We start from the raw sequence: 11,237 nt of genomic DNA on the forward strand, positions 1-11,237 counted from the left end.
CAGACATGCATAAGGTATGTGAAGCCTGTCAGTTTGGAAAACAGGCAAGGAAACCATTTCCTAGACATGTTCAAGAGAGTGAGAAGCCATTGGAATTAATCCACTCTGATGTGTGGACTACTAAAACTGCATCGCTTGGAGGCTGTCATTATTTTGTCACTTTTATTGATGACTATAGCAGAAAAGTTTGGGTGTATTTTATGAAAAAGAAAAGTGAAGTTTTTGGGCATTTCAAAACTCTTAAAGCTATGGTTGAAAAAGAAACAGGCCTGCAGATAAAATGCCTAAGGTCAGATGGAGGGGGAGAGTACCTCTCAAATGAGTTTGCAAGGTTCTTGCAGGAGCATGGCATAAAGCAGCAATATTCATGCAGTCATACCCCACAGCAAAATGGAATTGCAGAAAGAAAAAACAGACATATTGGAGAGGTGTCTCGTGCCATGCTCAATGAAAAAGACTTGCCAGATTTTTATTGGGCTGAAGCAGTTGCTACAGCAGTCTACATAATGAACAGGACTCCCACTGCAGCAATACATGGAATGACTCCAGAGGAGAGGTATACTGGTAGGAAACCAGATATTTCTCATTTGAAAATTTTTGGTTGCATTGCCTATGTACATGTGCCAGATGAGTTGAGATCCAAGTTGGATCCAAAAGCTGAGAAGTGCATCTTTATTGGTTACTCTCTGCAGCAAAAAGGGTATAGATGCTATAACCCTTCTACTCGTAAGTTTACAGTGAGCAGAGATGTTGTTTTTGATGAGATGAGTAGCTGGTATAAACCAGTAAATGTGATTGATGATGTAGATGCACAAAATGGTAATGCTACACAGAATTCACAGCAGCAGTCACAAAATATTAGTGGACCTGGAGCGTCCTCTAGCAGTGGTTCACATTCTTCGCCATGGACAGGCAGATTGAGATCAGGAGAATCTTCTCAAAGCAATGCAGATAGTGGTATGCAGGTATCACGAAAACCTTCCAAGTCCTGCACAAGAGGCTAACGTGACTCGGGATTGAATCTCGAGGTCTGCATACTAGTCTACGGGCAGAAGCTTGGAATAGTGATCCCCCTGCGGATTACTGGATAGCCTTCGGGTGGATTATGGACAAGCCTACGAGCAGAACTCATTGTATTTCAAAGATAAAATGATGAAATGTTAATAAAGAACTTGCTGGATATTGTTTTTCTATGTCACGTGATAAGATTACGTGAAGGAACCAGTGCTTAATGGTTTAATTAAAGAAGCTGATTGTTATATGTCAAATCAATGTGTTAGATAATTACATAACTAAAAAAAAACCGAGGAAAGTGTGGACGATGGGCGATGGGTCCGTCCTACGGTTGGGTGGTCCCGGCTAGCCAGGAACGTTTCTCAAAGAACAACATGATGAGCGTCAAAGAAAAGAATAACGGAAGCAATGACCTAGAGTTATGTCTTACCCGATTTACGCTGTTTTAGGGGAACGGAATGGGACTATGTCTTATGGCAGAGAGGTTGAGCTTTGCATCCCTCTCGTTTCCCATTCTCCTTGAACCAAGTGCAACGTGAATCCGCTTCAGACCTGGCGTTTCTGCGTAAAGTAGTACGCTCGGGTCCGACGCTAGTTGCTATTAGTTAATGACCAGTCAGGAAAACCCTAATTCCGGTCGATCCTAAGTGGGAATGGCCAAGATACTTCCGCTACGTGGCAGATGCGGGAAGACCTAGATCGCAAATCCCGTAACATTCCATGGGAGTGCCGGGCGGAGCTTTCTAGACATCCTTTCCAATGGACTGCTAAGACGTGTCCTGGATGATACTAAAAGGACACGTTACACAACAAATATTTCGCAGCATTTTAATTTGGTTAACTCTAGAATGTAATTTCGAGATTACTTCCGTATGTTTTGTTATCTATGTGTCAATTGACTTTTCAATCTTATACTTCATTGACTTGAGGCTAGGTTAAATCCAACTAATCTTCCCTTTTCTTTGTGAACAAACTCATGCTAAATAAGCGATCTTTCCCTTGCTAAGTTATGCAGTTAGCAATGATAACTTCCTAGCGTTTAAGCATCGCAATAATCCTTTCATGATTTGCACTTTCCATGATGATTCGTTGTGAAAAGAATAGGGGTTAATAGTGCAAGATGCAATTTTATACCTTCTAGACTTAACCAAAGTATACTACTTTAGTGGGTAAATAATCTTGCTCATAATTCGTTTCAATGCATAATGCTTTTTGAAGGAAAACTATGTTTTTACTTTATTTATTTTGCATGTTTAATTAAACTAAATTCCTTCGTCGTAAATAACTAGGACAAAATATATCTTATCCCTAACAAATTATCTTGCACGATTGAATTAAAATCGATATAAAATTAAGAAGGAAAAACCTGGGTTTGGGGTTAGATATCCACATGAATACCGGGAGATGACCCTCCTGCAGCTAGTCCTTGGACTTTCTTAGGCGGCATCGCAGTTGTAGTCCTTCGAACGTGGAAGCAGCTTTACACTCCTTTTCGGAATTCCACCGTCGCTCCCTTTCACGTCAATACTCTTCTTCTCTTTTTCGAGTAGGGGAAAAATCAAGTCCCAAGGGTATTTTGGAAAGGCAAGGAACAACTAAGGGTTTATCCACGAGTAGGTGTGATAAGACCTTTAAGGTCTTAGTTTCTTTGGGAGGGAAAAAAAACCCTATAGGGGTATATATATGGGAAAAAAGGTGTGTGTGTGTGTGTGGTATCAAAAGCATATGAAGGGGGCCTTGGGAGATCTTTGGACACGGGAGTGAAAGGTATAGGAAGGGGGATCTTGAAGGGATTTTTGGACACGGGGGAGAGGGGTGTGTGGACATGGGGATGAAAAGGACTTAGGGGTTTAAAGACCCATGGGAAAAAATGAAGGATATAAAATAAGCTTGGAAAGGCTTTAATCCTGCGGGGTTTTTGGGGTTATAAAAACCTACCTGAGAGGCAATAGAAAAGGGGTTTAAAGGTGGCAAGGACTCATATATCACCGCCTGTGAGGGGTTAAATCCCGGGGGGGGGGGGGGGGGGTGGAAAAGGGGAAAGGAAACCTTCAAGAGGAAGGCTGAAAAGAAACCCACAGGAAGGGGGGATTAGAACCTCCCCTTAGAAGCTTCTCAAGAAGCTTCTGAGAAGCTTCTGTGGGCTCAAAAAGCCACGTGGAGGGAAGGGAATGACTTAATGGCGGTGGATGGCGATTCCCAGGCGGCAGATGGCGATTTCCAAGCGGCAGATGTTGGCGACGGATGGCAGCGCGGCTCTAAACGACTCCTTCAACGGTGGCTTGCTGGCGTCCAGGGCCAAATGGTGGCCGTGATGCGACTCGGCGGTGCTCCTCCCTCATGGCGCGATAGTGTTACACTTCCCCCCCAGCTGTCCCTCTCTCATATGGCCACGTCCGAATCTCACACCCTCCTCCCTATCTCGTTTAATGGCAGTTCTGGTGTAGTCTTCAGAATCCCCTCCCTCGTTTAATCCTGGCGGCATCACAGCTCATGGCTCCCTCCCCCAGCTCCCATGGCGAAGGGTTTTATAGGGGGAGGGAGAGGTACCTCCCTCCCTCCACGCGCCATGTGCATGGCATTCACCTTCCTCCTTGGCATCCAATGTGATGCTAAATCGACCACATTCGCTCATCCATGACCTCCTTCGCAAGCTTACGTGCCCGTGCTTTGCTCTCCCTCCTCCAGCACAACCTTCGGCTGGGGAGGAATTAAAAGAAAATTTTTTACATAAATTCTCTCAATTTCCCCTTAACCTCCTCCCAAGAGGAGGTCCACACGGAAATATGCGGTTACAATAAACCATAGTTTCGGTTCTACAAATGAAGATTATGATACATCATGCTTTAAATTCGCACCGTCCGTGACCCAATGCCAGCTTTGTCTTTTGCCTAGGAATTCTCATGGCTTCATAATATATCTTTAGCTAGAAATATTACATTCTCTCCTCCTTAGAGGAATCGAGATGTCCTCATCTCGAGATAAACTGGGGGTATTGATGGTTGAGAGCGCCTTCATCTACCCAAGTGGCATCCTCTTCGGGATAATCTTTCCACTGAACGAGGCACTCTCTCAGGGTTCTGGATCTTAATTTTCTCTCCATAACATGTAAGATCCTATCAGGCCTTAGTTCAAGGACTCCTTGACTAGGCATTACAACTTGTTGGTCATCGAGTACGTGGTTGGGATTAGGTACATACTTCTTCAATAGGCTGATATGGAATACATTGTGAACCTTTAGGTTCTCTGGGAGTTGTAGTTTATAAGCATTAGGTCCTAGGCTTTTGATGATCTTATACGGCCCACAATACCTTGGACTTAGCTTCTTGCAATCTCCTAAGGATAGAGAACTCTTTTTAGGGCGTATGGGAATGAAGACCATGTCTCCTTCTTTGAAGATCCTTTCTTCATGCTTCAAATCCGCGTATGCCTTCTGTCTATCCTTGGCTGCTTGTATGTCCTGTCTTATTGACTTTATTTGATCATCCATGTCTTCCAACATCTGTCTTGAAGCTTCAACCCTTAAGGTTGGATCAGAAAAGTTTAGGGGACTTCGACAGTCATGACCATACAATGCTTGGAAAGGGGTCATCTGAATGCTTTGTTGGTAAAAAGCATTGTATGCAAATTCAACCAAAGGAAAGTATTGAATCCACCTCTTCGGCTCTCGATAGTAGTATGCCCTAAGCATATCCTCGATGACTTGATTTGCTCGCTCTGTTTGGCCATCCGTTTGGGGATGGTAGGCGGTGCTAAAATAGAGTTGAGTCCCAATAGCTTCAAAGATATCTCTCCAGAAGTGTGATGTGAAGAGAGAATCACGATCACTAATGATTCTTCTGGGTAAACCATGTAGCTTGAATATCTCCTTGATAAACAATCTTGCAATGTCTAAGGCTTTATAGCTTGTCTTTACTAGAATAAGGTGTGCAACCTTAGTAAGCATGTCAACCACAACCATGATGGAGTTGTATCCTCCTTGGACTTGGGGTAGGCCTACAACAAAATCCATACTGATGAATTCCCATTTCATTTGGGGGATGTCAAGCGGTTGCAGTTTCCCTGGCATCATGTAATATTTCCGCGTACCACGTACCGTAAATATTAACTTACCGCACGCCGTGTAAACCCTGTGCAAGGGTATTCCCTACTTCGTAATTATTGGTAACCTCATCCACACCATGCACGCTCAAAAATGAGGCCTCCACGTCGAGAATATTACATTTCCGCGTACCGCGTACCGTAAATATTAACTTACCGCACGCCGTGTAAACCCTATGCAAGGGTATTCCCTACTTCGTAATTATTGGTAACCTCATCCACACCATGCACGCTCAAAAATGAGGCCTCCACGTCGAGAATTAAAGGCCGGGGTTGAAGACCGTAAAAGCCGCGAGGAAACAACCGCTTGGGAAGGGCAAATGGGATAAATTCAAGGCAAATTTTTTTAATTATTATCCCTTCCCCCAGCCGATGCATGGCTGGGGGAGAGGGAGTGTGGAGGGGGGATGGCCAAGGTGGAGTAAAGTCGGACTGCATGAGGGGGAGTCCTCCACGTGTGTGGAGGCCCTCTTCCCCACCCCCCCCCCATGCCTATATAAACACCCCCTAGCTAGGGGGGTGTGCCGGACGTGCTAGGGGGGTGCTGAGGAGGTGCCGGACGTGAAGGGAGGAGGCCGGGCTGTGAGAAGGGGGAGGTCGCCGTGAAGCGCCACGCTGCCGCCAGTCCGCCAGTCCGCCATCGCTGCCGCCCAGACCGCCAAGCCATCTCAGGCCGCCGCCGCCACGCTGGATCACGACCCCCGCCCTCGACGTTGCTGCAGGGGGTCCAGAAGCTTCTTAGAAGCTTCTTAGAAGCTTCTAAGAAGAGGGGGCTTCCTTAACCCCCCTTCCCACCACATTTCCCAAAGGCCATTCATACCCCTCCCCGAGACTGTGAAGAGGAGAAGGTGAAGCCCGTAAAGACCCCCACAAGACCCATCGAAAAAGACTTTTCGCCAAAAAGACTTCAAAGCCCTCAAGCCATCCGTGAATCAATTCCGTGCCAACTCGAGTTTTTCCTAAAAGAACTCCTAAAGCCCTTTGCCGCAAGCGCCATCCCGCAAAGGAATCTTCCGCATACGAGGAAAAAGGCAAAGGTCGGAAGGCTGCATTCCGAGGCAAGTCAATTCGTAGACCACAAAGGCAAATCAGAAGCCGACTCTACGCCTATGATGGCCCCAAAAAGATCACAAGGTGCGACTGCGGGAGGTTCATCTCCGAGTATACAAGTGGATATCTCCCCAAGCCCTCAAGTCCAGGTTCTTTCGAGTTATTTTCGCATAAAGAAATGATTAGGCGCGCTTAGTTCATAAGGGAGATTGCATTTTTACGCTTAATTTTAATGCATGTGGAAATTGGAAAAAAATACATTTGATAAAGTATCTCTTGAAACATTAGGCAAGATTGAAATATGTCATGAATTTGAAACGAGTTATCCACCTTAGAAGACTGGTTGCATGTAGTTTTTTTTTTTGGTACATTATCAAAGTAATGAGCCTAAACTTAGGGCAAAGAAATGGAATTTATAAGTGCATTCTCTTTCGTCCTAGACATGGTAGGAATAAGCGTGTGCCGCATGTTAGGTAACATCCTCCTCGTAATGATTTCATGAGGAAAGGTTAACACCCATAAGATATTATCCGAAAAGAAATAATAGAGTACGAAAATGATCTTATGGACCTGCAAATAGCATGTAAAATGGAATGAGTTAACACTAGCTTTAGTTTGGTATAAACTTCGTTAACTACATTATAGCTAGGAGAATGTTGCGTATTGCGTAGTCATCATGCGAAGACGTCATTCATCAGAAGCCGCATTTAGGAAAGGTTGCATGGTTCGTCAAAGTATAAGATTCGAAAGTATAGACTACAAGGTTGTAGGCATGATTAATAGGTCTTAGGAAAAGTTAGTATCCAGATTATCATGCATTTTTGCTACACCAAGGAAAGATATAATTATCGTGAACCATGTGATGCGTAGAAGCAATAAATCGCATGTTTACGCGTATTGGTGTAGTTGTAACTATTGTTCTCCATTAGATTTAGTTTATTACCTTTAGAAGGTTCATCCTTGTCGCAATACAAGTATATTGAGTTGTCTAAGTAACCTAAAACACAAGGGATTCATATGGGCATGGCTCAGTCGATATGATAGGTATCCCAAGTGCCAAGTGCAATAAGAATTCGACCTAGTTTTACACTTGTTGCCAAGTCTAAACCCGCAAACCCAAAGATCTTACACACGTTCACGAAATGTCGAATCAATTGGATGTTCATGCATAAAATGATCTAAGGTTTTATCCTAAGGATCATTCGTTCTAATGATGAAACTCCGACGGAGTTGCAAATTTCTAGGACCATGGGCCAACATCATTAGGAATGGGTTGGAGGATACCCTAAACCCTGCTACTCGGCTAGAGGTAATTCCGTGGCCGGAGGACGCCATTCAATGGGTGGAATGATCCCGTGGAATGATGCAACACATGTGCAAAAAGGTTGCAACATCATATAGACTTGAGATTTGTCCACAAGAGAGTTTTGTCATCTCTCGAAATGAGGTTGGCAAGTTATTGAAAGAATTTAACTTACAAGAGGATGAGTAATCATCCTGTTACTCACTTTTCTTGGGGGATAATTGCCAAGGAAAAGGAAAGTTAGGTATTTGCCTTGAAGCAAATGACCAGACAATAAACTAAAGCGACATGGTCGCTGGAACCTACCACAACAAAACCTAAAGTATTGGTAGGGTATGACCCTAACCCAAGAATGATAGGAATCTTGCCAAGTTGCAATTGATTCCGGATCGAATGCGGGTTGCATTCGGAGAAAAGGAGTCACTCCTTAACAGTTTGCCAACTAAACGATCACTGGAAATTGATTGTGCTTGTAACAGTTTAGAAAGCACTGTTTGCATTGTTTGCTCAATGAACTAAAGGATGAGAATATATCTAAATACTTCAGGTTGAAGGCCTGAAGGGAGAGGCAGCTTCAGTTACCCCCGACTGCCTGCCTGACCCTAACCAAGGGGGTTGTTAGCCGCGCCGGGAACGTGGACCGAACCCGCCGCGAGAGGTCTCTCCGTTGAGTTCTACTTGGAGCAGGAGGATGCTTGGGTGCCAGGGGGGGCTCTGGCCGTAAATCCCTCGCCTTCCGGGTCCTGCACAAGAGGCTAACGTGACTCGGGATTGGATCTCGAGGCCCGCATACTAGTCTACGGGCGGAAGCTTGGATTAGTGATCCCTGGTGGATTACTGGATAGCCTTCGGGCGGATTATGAATACGCCTACGGGCGGGAACTCCTTGTATTTCAAAGATAAAAGGATAAAATGATAATAAAGAAGTTGTTTGGCATTTTTTTCTTTATGTCCTGTGATAAGATTACGTGAAGGAACCAGTGCATAACAGGGTTAATCAAAGAAGCTGTTTGTATATGTCAAACTAATGTGGTAGGTAATTACATAACTAAAACAAACCGAGGAAAGTGCGGAGGATGGACCATGGGTCCGTCCTATGGATGGGTGGTCCCGGTTAGCCGGGAACTTTTCTCAAAGTCTTCGACGAACAGAGGATGATCGTCATCTCCGAAACAAGTAACGAGAACGATGACTTAGAATTAACTATTACCCGATTCACGCTGTTTTAGGGGAACGGAATGGGACTATGCCTTATGGCAGAGAGGTCAAGCCTTGCATCCCTCTCGTTTCCCATTCTCCTTGAACCAAGTGCAGCGTGAATCCGCTTCGGTCCTAGCGTTTCTGCGTAAAGTAGTTCGCTTGGGTCTGAAGCTAGTTGTTGCTAGCTAACGACCAAACATGAAAACCCAAATTCAGGTCGATCCTAAGTGGGAACGGCCAGGATACTTCCGCTACGTGGTAGACGCGGGAAGACCTAGATCGCAAGTCCCGTAACATTCCATGGGAGTGCCGGGCGGAGCCTTCTAGACATCCTTCCCGATGGACTGCTAAGACGTGTCCGGGATGATTCTAGTGGACACGTTACACATCATGACATGTTCGGCTTTGATACGTTGGCAAGACAAACACTCAGTGACATATTTTAGAACGTCACCTTTGAGCCTCTCCCAATGGTAGCTCTTCCTAACTGCATTAAGAGTTCTAGCATAGCCAGGATGTCCTGTGAAAGGAGAATCGTGAGCTTCCCACAATATCTTCTGCTTAAGTGACTGGCTTGCGGGTATACATAGCCTTGTTCTGTAGTAGACAAGTCCACTATTAATGGAAAATTCATGATACTTAGCCTGCAAATTTTGATTCTGCTCCTTAATAGAGATCTCCTTTAGCATTGATTGGTAGGCCAAATCATGGTATGCTTCCTCTCTAGCTAACTCAAGTATAGGGTTGTTGGCATAGATACTTTTGTAGCTAGAGATCTGGCCGTTGATGGATTCTACATGATTAGGGAATTTAGGAATGTCTTGCGACTAAGTGCATCGGAAACTACATTCTCTTTCCCTGGTCGGTACTTGATTTCAAAGTCATATTCCTCCAACACTTCAATCCATCGACATTGCCTCATGTTGAGCTCGTTCTGGGTAAAAATCCATTTGAGACTCTTATGGTCAGTTACTAGAGTAAACTTGTTACCCAACAGGTAGTGTCTCCAAAGCTTTAGAGCATGGATGATAGCTAGTAATTCCAGATCATGCGTAGCATAATTAATTTCATGATTCTTCAATTTCCTGGAAAAGTATGCTACTGGATAACCTTCCTGCATAAGTACACACCCCAAGGCAAGAATGCTAGCATCAGTTACTACCTCGAACTCCTTATTGAGGTCTGGAAGTTTTAGAATAGGTGCTGACTATTCGGGAGTTGACCATGTATTGGAAGTTTGCTTCTTCAGTAAGTCCGTCAGAGGTGCTGCAATCAAAGCATAGTTTTTTATGAAGACCCTATACCATCCTGTCAATCCAAGAAAGCTATATATCTCTTTGACCGATATTGGTATTGGCCACTCAAGCACATCTCTGACCTTGGCTAGGTCCACTGATATTCCTTTTGATGATACTATGAATCCCAGATATTCAATCTGACGCTTGAAGAATGTACACTTCTTCATTTTTGCATACAGCTTATGTGACCTCATTGTCTCAAGGACAATCCGAAGTTGAGGTTCATGATCTTCTTCCTATTTAGAATAGATTAAAGTGTCATCGAAGAAGACAAGTATGAAATCATCAAGATATGGCATAAAGATATCCTGCATTAACCTATTGAAGGTGGCAGGTGCATTCGTAAGCCCGAATGACATAACTAGGAACTCAAAGTGCCCATATCTTGTATTGAAAGCCGTCTTTGGGATATCTTCTTCCTTGATCCTTATCTGATAGTAACCTGACCTGAGATCGATTTTGGAGAAGATCTTTGCACCCTGAAGACGATCAAGAAGCTCATCTATTCTAGGAGGAGGATACTTGTTCTTGACTGTTGATTGATTCAACCCTCGGTAATCAATACATAGTCGAAGTATCCCATCTTTCTTTTTCTGGAATAGTACTGGAGCTCTCCATGGTGAATTGCTAGGCCGGATGTAGCCTTGATCTAACAGTTGCTTGAGTTGTTCTTTAAGCTCAATTGCTTCTGGTATGGACATTCTATAAGGTCTCTTTGAAATTGGTGCAGCTCCAGGTACTAACCTAATCTCATGATCCACTTCTCTTTGAGGCGGAAGTTCAGTCAACTCTTTAGGGAATACGTCCACGTATTCCTTTAGCCAAGAAGGTCCTTCATGAGACTCTTGCTTTTGATCTAATTTGTTGAGTTTGATCAAGTAAACAGGTAATCCTTTTCTGACTCCTTTTATTATCCGAGATACTTTGACCAATTGGATTCTCAGCACTCCAACCTTGCCTTGAGTTGTGACTAATTCCCTTTTAGAGTTTCGAAAGGAAACTTGACCCTTTCCACAGTGAATGTGGGCGTCGTTAGGCTTAAGCCAAGGCTTAAGCCAATCCATTCCGAGTAGACACTCATGGATACCTAAATTCATGAATCTGAATTTAACCGAAGTCTTTTTTCCTCCCAGAAAGAATTCCACCTTAGCAGTTTGCCTGGTACAAGTAACCTCACGACCATTTGCCAATTCCACAAGCAGGGTAGGTGCTTCTACTATGGCTATTCCTAATCTTTTTGCACATGCTGGTGAGATAAAGGAATGTGTACT

This window comes from Lygodium microphyllum, chromosome 25 (assembly GCF_053477565.2).
Source record: "Lygodium microphyllum isolate KBCC chromosome 25, Lygodium_microphyllum_v1.1.10, whole genome shotgun sequence".
NCBI classification, from domain to species: domain Eukaryota; kingdom Viridiplantae; phylum Streptophyta; class Polypodiopsida; order Schizaeales; family Lygodiaceae; genus Lygodium; species Lygodium microphyllum.